At 36.8% G+C, this 12,586-nt stretch overlaps 1 protein-coding gene across 4 annotated transcripts in view; it reads right to left on the bottom strand.

The window, feature by feature from the left end:
• Window positions 1–12,586, bottom strand: part of Brinp3 (BMP/retinoic acid inducible neural specific 3) — a 461,904-nt gene that overhangs the window by 111,867 nt on the left and 337,451 nt on the right. The window lies entirely within an intron of this gene.

The raw sequence follows: 12,586 nt of genomic DNA, 5'->3' as shown, positions 1-12,586 counted from the left end.
TGTATATATGTAAGTAGAAGAATAGATTAATGGGGGTGAAAAGACCCAGAGTGAGATCAAGGGAAGAGATTGAGTAAAGGAAAGGTGGAGGGAGGGCTAATCAAAATCTAAGAGGATATAAACAAATCATATGGAAACTTACTTTTTTGGATAATTGAACACTCAGAATTCATAAATTGTTGGTAAAAAAAAAAAATAAGTGGCAGGGTTGGGATACCTTCCAGTGAATTGTTGGCCAGGGAGGTCCTTGATGCCCCCAAAATATTATAGGCCATTGCTGAGGCCCTTGGTTTCCCACCAGGAATACATGATATTGCTGAAGACTCCACATACTTGGGCTGCAAGGCCAGGGAAATTCTGCTGGAACTGAGCTGATAACTTCTTCCATGTAGACCAGCTGACAGAAAGATGGAAGAAGCCATACTGCATGAAGTTCAATGGGAGAAAGAGAAATCAGCAGTGAAGGTACTCAACAGTGGACACTGCAAGCCTTATATTTGGCCAGCCCGGCCAAATGAGCCAATGGGTACAATAATGGCACATCTATTGTGGTGGAAACCAACTGCCCTCTAGTTGTACTGGAGGGCTGCTCCATGGGAGGGAATACATCCCTGATACTGAAAACATAAAACAGGTAGTCATGAGTCCTAGGGGTGTAACATCTGCTGCTGTCTGGCTAAATGTATATACTATGCTTATCAAACTGCCCAGTAAACAGTTCTGCTAATGTTTATACCCTTATATTAATGCTACTCTCACTTTTGGTAGAGAATCTTCTCTTTTCAGATGGCATTGACCTTGGGATGACTCGGAAGGCATCATGGTGCTGGGAAGAAGTGATGGGAGTACTCAATACTGTAATATCTCTATCACATCTTCCAAGGCTCAGGGTCTATTGAAGAAGAGGTGGTGGAAAGAATGTAAGAGACAAAGGAAGGGTAGGAATCCTTATAATGTGCTCCCCCCAGATTAAAAAAAAAAGGCCTGGATATTCATGACCTCACTGTGCCTGATATTACCTACAGTAAATCATCATAATAGGTGGAAAAGATAATGACATCAAAATAAAACAGAGACTGATTGAGATGGGGAGTGGATATGATGGAGAATGCAGCTTCAAAAGGGAAAGTGGGAGGAGGGAGGGAATTATCATGAGATTTTTTTTTTTTTTTATAATCATGGAAGTTGTTAATAAAAAAAATTGGAAAAAATAAAATTAAAAGCAAAAACTTTAATCACGTAAGTGTTTAAAAACAGTGCCTGTCACAGAACTGCATGCACCATGTAAGGTCATTCAATATGCATGTTTGTTTCATGGGTACAAGTATGATTATGCATATATATATATATATATATATATATATATATATATATATATATATACGGTGTATATAATTCATGGCCGATGCTGAGCTCTAGGACTTTACGCATCTGAGCTTTCAGGCCTAGGCAGTGCAGAGCCTCTCATATTGTCTCCAGCATCTATTAGATACTTTCATTCAACAAAGATTTGTGTGTTACAATTTCCCTGCTTATACTGGAGGCATTGTTATCCATCACTAATATATTGCCCCAGCACTGACTTACTTCCAAGTTTCAGTCATGCTTCTTTGAACATTAAATTTGTTTCTATAATACAACTACAATTTCATCCTATAACCAAAGGTACCTGGTCTTTTGTCATCAGGATATCATCTTTACTCAGGTAGGTCACCCATGGTGGCATATAGGTTTAGACCTCTTGGGTACTATAAATCAAACAGTTAATCTTGTCTGTCACAAGATAGCTGTCTCATTGTTATGAAATTTAGTATCTTTTAGTATATTTCATATGTTATTTTAAACAGTGTTAAAACTATAGTGTTTATGTCAAAAATATTCAGATGTGTTTTTCTTCCAGAGTAAGCAGCTGTTATCACAATTGCTGAACAAAAACCTCAAGAGGGAATGGCAAATCAAGACAGTGATATGGAGAGTGAAAAGACAATCAAGAGTTGAGTGAATTATTTAATGATTCCTTTACATGGTATACAGTAGTAACAGAACTCTATGATTGTGTTCATAATAAAAATTTATAAAACTGTTCATTTTAATTTTGGAATCAATAATTGATTTAAACTAATAAAGGGTTCATCCAGAAAAGGTGTACAAGTAATTACTGAGGAAGCCACTGGCACACTTAACTCTGAAATTATTCATCCAAATAATATCAGTAAAGTTTAGCTTAATATATGACCAACATTATAATAAACAAAACCAGAAATTTTACATTTACAAAAGATATCTCTTTATCTTCATTGTAGATCCATCTGCTTCCTTCACTCCATTATCCCTAAAGGTGATGGTATTTGTGAGTAGTTCTGAGCCATTACCTTAGCCACAACAAAACTGATAATAAGGAGAAACATTTCCTTGCCAATCCCAACTCTGAATCATGCCCATGCCCACACCAAAGACACAGGTTGACCATCCCATGGCATTTATGCAAAACTTTTGAAACAACAACAACAACAAAAATAGGTTAGATAGAATTCTAATGATACTGACATCCATCTTGGCCACAAATGAAGAAACATTACCAAAAATGAGATAAAAATATGAACAGGTAGCTGGGTGTAGTTGCTCACACCTTTAATGCCAGCACTCAGGAGGCAAAAGTAGGAGGATCACTGAGAATTCAAGGCCACCCAGAGACTACATAGTGAATTCCAGGTCATTCTGGGCTAGGATGAGACCCTACCTCAAAAAAACAAACAAAATATTACAAACAAGAAATCCAAATTTTAGTGAGTATCCTAATGATTTTAATAAATTATTTTTCATAAAATGCATTATGACTAATAAGTCAATCCACAGGCTTTATTTCTTTCTAAAGTTGTACTTCACTAAGTATGCATTTCACTAACAAAAGATGCAGAAACAAAATCTTTCACAATTACTGACAGCTTCATCATCCACATGTCCTCTTTGATGAAGGACTTGATTGTGACAAAAGGTGACTCACAGAATGTCTACTTGTTCCTGGGACACAGTGAAAATACTCACTTTTTGCGCACTCTTCTCTAGTGCTTTTTCTCAATGCACCAACTGTTATTTTCTTCCCTGAAGCACACACAACACAATTTTATCATTTATTCTGGAATAAGCTGTTAATCACTGGCACAGATTTTGAGTTATTTATGTACAGACCTGAATTCATGTCTCTTCAGCCTCTTTAATGTCTACTCCTAAATAAATGGCCACTGTCCTCCAAGCCACTGGTACTTTTGGTCTGGGTGCAAATACTGTTAATCATAAGAGAACTTTTGACTTGAAATAATTAAAATTTGAGCTGGAATAAACATATACTCAATATCATAAACTGTAAATTTTATTCATTTCCCACTGAGATCATAGAATACAAATAGGGAAGTACTGTTGAATCACTCCTGAGTCATGTATGATTTCATAAGACATTTACTTTTAGTTATTGGTTAGCTAAAAAACAGACAGTTTCCATATTCTAAATCCTATAGATGTAGATCAATTGGAAGTCTGAAAATGGACATAACACTAATTAAACTATAAGCACCACTAGGCCCATGGAAGTACCACTTCTAGAATGCATGGACAGATTCTGGTCCTGGTACAATTAGCTATGATGATGATAAAACTGACAGGCAGCTGCTGTGTTTAAAGCTGTTTTGTTGTGGGATTGATTTATGAGAAGCATTTTTCTTTACTGCCTTGAACCCTATCTTCTGTTTGTGCCAGGTTGATTTTTGAAAAATACTAATAGTGAAATTTACACAACATACTTTGTCACAGTTGTTATTAGGTATGTTTAGACATTTATGTTAGATAAGTTAAAATTGCCATGTTATATAAGGATATAGTTCTTTCAAAATGGTATAATTTATTAGGTAAAATATGAATTTATCCAAGAATAATGAGTTTCTCAAATCTGCATTAGGTTGGCAAAGGAACACAAAGAAGTTTGTAATGGAAAGAGAACACTACTTTTTTCTTAAAGAACACATTACAAGCATATTTTGCTTTTTAAGAAGAAGTATATTTCTTTAAACTCCAACAGGGAGGTGCTTTTAGAGTCTGCTTGCCTCCTGGGAAGGATTTTCACATTCCTGAATGTTTTCATCAAAGCAGACTCTGAATTTTGAGACGCTGAGAAGTTCAAGCATTGTTTTAAAGATTATTGAACAGATGTGGTTTCCCCTAGGAGATTTACTTGATAGTAAATACCTTATATTTCATGTGAGAACATCAAAATATAAGTATGCATTTAGCAGAAAGCAAGATGCCAGGAAGTAAAGACAAAGATCAAACTAACAGAATGTTAGCATTTTATCTGTTGCTGTTCCTGCTGCAGAACGTAGAATACATTTCAGACAGATACAATGTGAATATGGTCCACAAACAACAGGCTGTTCTACCAGAAATAGCCAATATGTTGTAGCCATACATTTCTGATAGTTTCTTTGCTTGAGGGTATTTATAGTTGGTAATCATATTAAATGATATTAAACTTTAAAAAATTAAATTACTGAAATGACTATGTAAACTATTTTTCATTACCCATTAGTCTGAAACAAAATAACACATTATTTAAATATAAAGATTGCATTCAAAAGATGGATGAATTTTGCCTTGATAAAGGAAACTTGTCATAGTTTTCCTAGTCAGGGAAGTTTTTCAAAAATAAGCTTAGATTTAGGCTGATTTTCCTCATTTCTGTACACTATTTGTTGTCTATAAGCAAATGTTCAAAAGTAAAAGAAAAATATATTGATGGGATAATAATGTAGATATTTGAAGTCAGATAATGGAAAGAAATGGCCAATAGTAAGGGATATTGAACTTGTTTGTAGGAGACTGGATTCATTATTTATTTATTAAATTGAGACTTTGTATGGACACAGCATATGTTGGAATCATCACTTCCCTCCTCTCTGCCTCCACTCCCCTGACGGCCTTCCTTAGTGGGACTGCTGGTTTGCACCATGGAGTTGTGAGACATCAGTGAGTCATTGTTGGGAACACATCTCTGGATCTTCCTCCAACCCTGTGGCTTTTACAGTCTTTCCATCCCTTCTTCCACAAAATTCCCTGAGCCTTGGTGCATGTGCTTTATGTCTACTTTTGTGCTGAGCTCCCCAGCATCTTCTGGATTTCTGATTTGGTACATTTTGAGTATTCTTCGTGTTTGTAAATTTTTATGTAACTTGAAATGTTGAGGGTTCAGAAGATGGCTCACACAACAGTCTTTAATCTAGCCTTTCTACTGGGGGACTAGAGAGAAAGGTAGGATTCTTCCAGAAGCATGAAGCCCAGCTAGTGTGACATTAGTAGCATGGACAATAAAAAGACCTTTGCCCCAAACACTGGGCAAGACAAAGACTGACATGTGGAATTGTCTTCTGACCTGCATTTGCATACTGGCACATGTGTGCCTGCATTCACATGCACAAATGCCCAAACGGACATTCGTACACAGTTTTCAAAAGTTGGTGGAACAGATACTAAGGTAGTCTATGCTTTACTACTAGAAGTTTAAGAGACCAGAACTGGCATGACTAAGTAGAAATCTAGGACTCAGTTATTGACAGCATTGAAATAAAAGACTTGTAATACTATCTAAAAATTGAAGAACCTGCCTTGGAAGGGCATGATCACTCTGATAAGCAGAATAGTTATTCCTCCATCCACTATAATGCTAAACAGAGCAATTCAAATGTCAGATGAATAGGGCCAAGTATTCACCTGACATTGAACTGTTGAGATATCATAATGCAAAATGTATTCCAACAATGTTTGAGGACATTTAGATCATCATGCATTAAGGATCATTTCATTCCATTAAATGGTTTTCCATTATTTAAGACAGACCAATGATTTGTAAATCAATTATTTTATTTTGTTTTATTTATTTATTATTTCATTTTTTTATTAGTTTTCTATTCTGCAAGTACAGGCAGTTTGGTACCATTATTAGGCTCATCCATGACCTGCCCCCTCCCCATTGGTCCCTCCTTGTTGAGGTATATGGGTCGTGCATTGTGGGGTTAGCTCACAGTTATTGGTATGAAATCAAATTTTTAAGTAGCAATTGTGATCCATTTCCTGACTTTCTTCTAGCCGTTTCTCAGGTTACCATCTTTTACTACAGGAGAGTAATATGGTGTTCCCTACTGAACTGTGGCTTTATTTCATCATTTCCTCCTAAAATAAAATCTGAGCCTAACTGTTATCTGCCAGTTCCAAACAACAGCTCCGGATGCCAGCTTGAAGTTCATCTGAGTCTCTGTTCTACTCGCCATGATTGGTCCTGTTTGTACATTCAAGTGAGTGATTGTTCTTTTAACACTGGCCTCTGGAGGGTAGATGGTAAAGCACAGTGACCTGCAGTGTACAAGAAGTATAAAGTATGAATGCATCTCTGCTGAACACCACTAGCTTCTGGCATCAGAATTCCCTTGATTTATGAGATTTTATATCTCTCAAAGAGGAAGGTATCATTAGCTCTCTAGAAATTTTGTTTTAAAAAGAGCAATCTAAAGAAGTGTAAATATTAAAATTTTAGAGGCAAATATACGAGGAGGATTTAATTGTGTGCACACAGCTGAATCCTGGCTTATGAAGGAAGGAGAGGACATTCATGTGCCCGTGACATCACAGAGGAAACCAGAGGCCAGTTGATAAAGTGAGACTTTTGACAAGTAGGAGACTAGAAGTCCTGCCAGTTTTTCAGAATGGAGGCAAGACTTCATGCTTCAGTGGTGTTTGGGGAAATTTATCTTGTTATTCTCTGTTGCTGTGCATAGCCAGCATGACAAATTTGTTCAACTTCCCTCAGAGGATACTTGTTCCAAGTTCACATAATATAACTTCCTGACAACCAGACATAGTGCTAAACATTTGTTTTGCTGCCAATTACCTTCAAGATCTTTGCGCTAACACTCTGTCAACTCCTTAAAGGTAGCCTTGACTTTTGCCAACAGAAGGGTTATTTCTTCTTTAAAACTAGCTGTTAAGATCCTGCTAGCAAGATAAGAAAAATTATATAGGACTGTCAGTGACAAGCCATTTAGCTGTATGGCAGATGCTATGTGTACACTATACAGGGGTCACTATAAGAGAAGGCGGCAACATTGTTCAAACCAAAGAAATGTTTTACAAATGAGTAAATGTGCCATATCATCCAATGGTGTTCAAAGAATGTAATTATCCATGCAATCAGAATCTTGAATTATGTTACTAAATACAAGTTGATATACTAGAAAAGAAAGTGGTTAGACACACTGTCAAAAGTTTAAGATTTAAGTAATATCAACATTTAATTATATTGTATTTCACATTAATGAACATATTATTTAATATTATGTATCTTTTCATTTTCTACATACATTTACTTTTTATCACTAGGTATTTGTTATAGCTTCTGCAATGTAGCTTCATTTGTGGCCCTGGGAACCAAACCTAGTCTCCCAATTTCACAGTCATGTGACTTAGGTATCTGTCACTGTGATAGAATACCAGAGATCAAGAATTTCAAACTTCAAGGTGAAAAGATTCATTCATATTCTTGGCTTTAGAATTATTTTTACATGATCACCTGACTCCATTCTGGTCTCATGAAAGATGAGGCAGAACTTCATGGTATTGAGTCTGTAGCAGGTGTACTTCGTAATATGCAGTAAGTACAGAATGCAGAAGGAGTACGGTCCAAGGTGACTCATCACTACCCCTGTGAATATCCCATTACCTCTAACTAAGAATAGCCTCCTAATTTTTACTGTCTCCCAATAATGTAAACAAATTATTACTCTATCAATAGATCAACATTATAGATGGTTTATATTAATAATTAACCAAGTTAAAGCCATCATGGTCATCACTTCTTAATTGTGCCACCAGTTGGGAAGCTGCCGTATTACACATGAACCTCTCAGGGGTGACTGTTCATAGACAAACCCTTAGAATACTTTATCTCTGATCACCAGAAAGTCATTATCTAATAATTCATGGAGAAAAATAAATGAGCTTTGATAAGTGGATTAGACCTCCTTGTGAAATGGTAACATTTGTTCTTGAATTTAGTTTGTGTACTGCAAAAATAACTGTCTTATTTATTTATTTATGAGAATGAGTGAGTATGTATGTAACAGAACCCCACTCCACTTCAAAGAAACTCCAGATGCATGTTCCTCTTTATGCATCTGGGCTTACGTGGGCATTAAGGAATCAAACCCAAGCCATCAAACATTGTAAGGAAGTGCCTTTAATTGCTGAGCCACCTCTCTAGCCCCCCATTTTTCCTTTTTTTTAAAAAAAATTTATTTATTTGAAAGCAACAGAGAGAAAGAGGGAGAGAGAGAGAGAGAGAATAGGCATGCCAGGGCCTCCAGCCACTGCAAATGAACTCCAGACACATGCGCCCCCTTGTGCATTGGGCTAACATGGGTCCTGGGGAATCAAGCCTCAAACAGGGGTTCTTAGGCTTCACAGGCAAGCACCTTACTGCTAAGACATCTCTCTAGCCCCTTTTATCCTTTTTAAATTGTAATTATTGTGTATGTGTTTACATGTTCATGTGTGGGGGTATGCACCTGTATAAGGGGGAGATACATGTGAGGTGTATTCAGATGTACATGAAGGTCAGAGGACAGTCTAGGGTCTAATCTCAGGAATGCCATATGCAATCTTTGAGACAAGGTAATTCACTGGACAGGAGTTCACCAATTAGTCTTGATTTTCTGACCAGGCAGTCCCAGGGACCCTGCTATTTCAGTCATGTAGGACTGTGATTACAAGAACGTGCTGATCAAAAGAAGAATTTTACATGGGCATTATGAGTCATACTCAGGGACTCAGACTTTCATCACAAGACATTTACTGTCTGAGAGATTCTGGCAGGCAAAGAATAATGTACTTTTTTCTGAATGTCAAATAAAATCTATTTAGGATATCATATTCCTATTAATTTACTGTTGTACAGTATTATATTAAATATCAAGTAGACTGGTGAGCATGGAGGCACATATCTATAATCCTAACTCTCATGGAGGCAGGAGGCTCAAGAGTTCAAGAAATCTTTATCAGTATAACAAATTTGAGGCCACCCTCAGCTGGGTAAAACACTGTCTCAAAACAAAAGCAACAACACCATCAATACCAACAATCATATTATAAATAATAACAAAATAGGCTAAGTAAAATATGTTCTGAGATGTAACTTACATTTACCTTGTTGTTATAAGCACGACATTTTCATTGGTCTTATTGTTTCTCTCACAGACAGTGAAGTAGAAAACATAACCTTATGTATAAATCACCATAGGTTATTTTTTATTCAAAATATGAAGTACTACTTAAATATTTCTATATTTGAAGAATAAAAACAAAATGTTCTGCATGTCAGCCCAAATCAAATACCTATCTACAGATGGATTGTGTCTGCACTCACCATCTTCCTACTCAAGTGACAGTCTTGAAACCTTCCTTAAGCCAGTGGTCATCATTGTCCCTTTCAAGTTTCATTTGTTATCAAGACAAGTTGTATGGCTAGATTTTTACTACCAGTGATTGAAGGCTAATGATTGTTTATATGTGTTTCTGTCTGAGAAGAGTATCAATGACAATTTTGTCTTCCATAGAAATCCTTTTTGATAATCTTGAATGTTTTTATAAATGTGAATTATTCTTTTGGCAGATAAGATGATCCAATACACAACTCTCCATGATGCATTTTGTTGTGCCACTGATTCCTCACTATTTTGATAACAAGTTACATACATACAAAGCAATTCTTAATTCCATATGTTGATAAGTTTGACAAAGCTAATGACCTCAACGTAGGAGTGGAAACTCAGCTACTATTCCTGAAAAAAAAAAAAAAAATAGGAGGAACTCTCCATGACATAGGAATGGGAAAAGACTTCCTGAACAAAACCCCAGTAGCTCAGGAACTTAAATAATCGCTCAACTGTTGGGATCTCATGAAGCTGAAAAGCTTCTTCACAGATAAACATATAGTAAGCAGAGCCAATAGATTACCCACAGAATGGGAGACAATTTTTGCTGGCTATACAACTGACAGAGGCCTAATTTCTAAAATCTTCAAAGAACACAAAACAATAAAAAGGAAAACAACCCACTAACAAAATGGGGTAAAGAACTGGACAGGGATTTCTCAGAGGAAGAAATACAAATGGCAAACACACATTTAAGAAAATGTTCATCAGGCTGGAGGGATTGCTTAGTGGTTAAGGCATTTGCCCACAAAGCCAAAGGACCCAGGTTCGATTCACCAGGACCCGTGTTAGCCAGAAGCACAATGGGTTGCATGTGACTGCAGTTTGTTTGCAGTGGCTTTAGGCCCTGGAGCACCCATTCTCTCTTCATTTGTCTGTCTCTCTCTTTCTGCCTGTTTTACTGTCAAATAAATAAAAATATAATATTAAAAAAAAGAAAATATGCATCATACCTAATCATCAGGAAAATGCAAATTAAAACTACCATGAGATTCCACCTTACACCCATAAGGATAGCAAATATTAAAAGATCAAATGAAAGCAAATGCTGATGAGGATGTGCAGAAACAGGAACCCTCAATCAATTTTGTTGGGAATGTAAGGTGGTACAACTATGGAAAGCAATATGAGACTCCTTAAAAGGTTGACTATAGACTTTCCAATAGACACAGTTATTCCCTCACTGGGTATTTACCCCAAAGCTCTATGCCTCCGTTCAGAGAGATTTACTCAACCGAGTTTATAGTTGCTCAATTCATAATGGCTAAGAGCTGGAATCAAACCAAATGTCCATCATCAGACAAATGGCTAACCAAGATGTGTTATATCTATAGGATGGAATTCTGCACAGCAGTAGGGAAAAATGACACAATGAAATTTGAGAAAAAGTGGTCAAACCTGGAACAGATCTTTGTCAGCAAACTCACCAAGTCACAGAGAGATAATCATCGCATAGTCTCACTTGTCTGTCGTTCCTAACCTGAATCTGCCCAAGATACTGGCATACCTAATAAGTATCTTGAGGACCAGACAATAGGGCTGGCAGGGTAGGAGGGGAGGGTAAGAGGGGTTGGGGACACAAAACTGGACCCAAATGGCAATGGTACCATAAAAGTCTACATGCTAAAAGACAGACTAAATGGTTGAACCTTCATCGGGTCCTTAGAGGGAACACTTGAATCACAGGGCCCTGGAGAGTATATGATGAAGACTGACCTTAATATTCTCCTGTTTCTCTTCCTCTTTCTCTCTCTCTATCTTTCCCTTTTCTTTCTCCTCTCTCTATCTATTTTATATTACCTATTTCTACCTTATTTTCCTTGGTTCTGGTCTATAACTCCCAATACCAGCATGCAGGTAACATCCACAATGAGCTATTGATCAGAAAGACCTACAAGGTTTCCCAAAAGAAGACAGATTCCTGTCAGAGTATGAAAGGTTAATGGTAAAAGCCTACTGCCAAAGACACCATATGGTGTTGACACAGAATTTGGAGTGACCTGGCTGGAATCTGGAAAAGAGTCAGACACAGAGGGTCCCAGGTTCTCATCACTTAAGTAGACCTAAAATGAACTCATCATGGCTCAAGAAAATTTGTGGAAGAAGGGGCAGAAAGATTTTTAGAGCCACATGTTATAACATTATGCACAGAGACATTACTTCTTACCCACCACTGATGGCTAACCCCTCAATGCATGACCCACATTACCCAATGAGGAGTGTCCCTGGAGAGGGGCAAGATAGGGAGGAGGCTACTGATGGTACAAAAATGTCTTTATAAACACTGTGTATGTAACTAATAAAAAAATCAGTCCTTAGGCAGAAATTATACCTCAAAGGAAAGATGAACACAGGAAAAAATAATATGACAGAAAACAAAAATCTAATAGAGCCTTTAAAAACCTCTCTAGAACCCCTCACTAACAGAGTTGTTCATGTGGAAGACAGAACTTCTGAGCTGGAGGACAAGACAGAAAAAAATTGATCAGGAGGCAAAAACATTGCTAAGTTAAAAAAAAAAATACAAACAGAACATGAGGGAACTTTGATATCCTAAAACAACCAATATGGGCATTCTAGAAGGAGAGGAAATTCAGGCCAGAGGCATATGGAACATATTCAACAGTTTGTAAGTTAATCTCAAGCTACTGTACCCAGCTGAAGTATTGCTCATAATAGATGGTAAAAGGAAAAATTTCTATTAAAAATGTAAATTCTAAGATTACATGAACCCAAAGCCAAACCTACAGAGAATATTTCAGGAATACTCTATAAAGAAGAGTCAAACAACCAATCTCAAGAGCCTATAAGAAGATTACAATAATCAAAACTAGACCAGGCTCAAAGTAGTACAAAACACAAGAAAGCATCAAACCCATGAAGCACCCCACCATGGAAGGGATTAAATCAAACCTCACAGTTATGACCATAAACATTAATTACCTTAACTCACCCATCATAAGACACAAGTTTACAGGGTAGATCCCCAACCAAATAAAACAGACCCTTCTATCAGCTATCTTTAAGAAACCTAATTTACCACCAAAGAAAGAAACCTC

This window comes from Jaculus jaculus, chromosome 1 (genome assembly GCF_020740685.1).
Source record: "Jaculus jaculus isolate mJacJac1 chromosome 1, mJacJac1.mat.Y.cur, whole genome shotgun sequence".
NCBI lineage: Eukaryota > Metazoa > Chordata > Mammalia > Rodentia > Dipodidae > Jaculus > Jaculus jaculus.
This window is presented reverse-complemented; position numbering and strand designations above follow the sequence as displayed.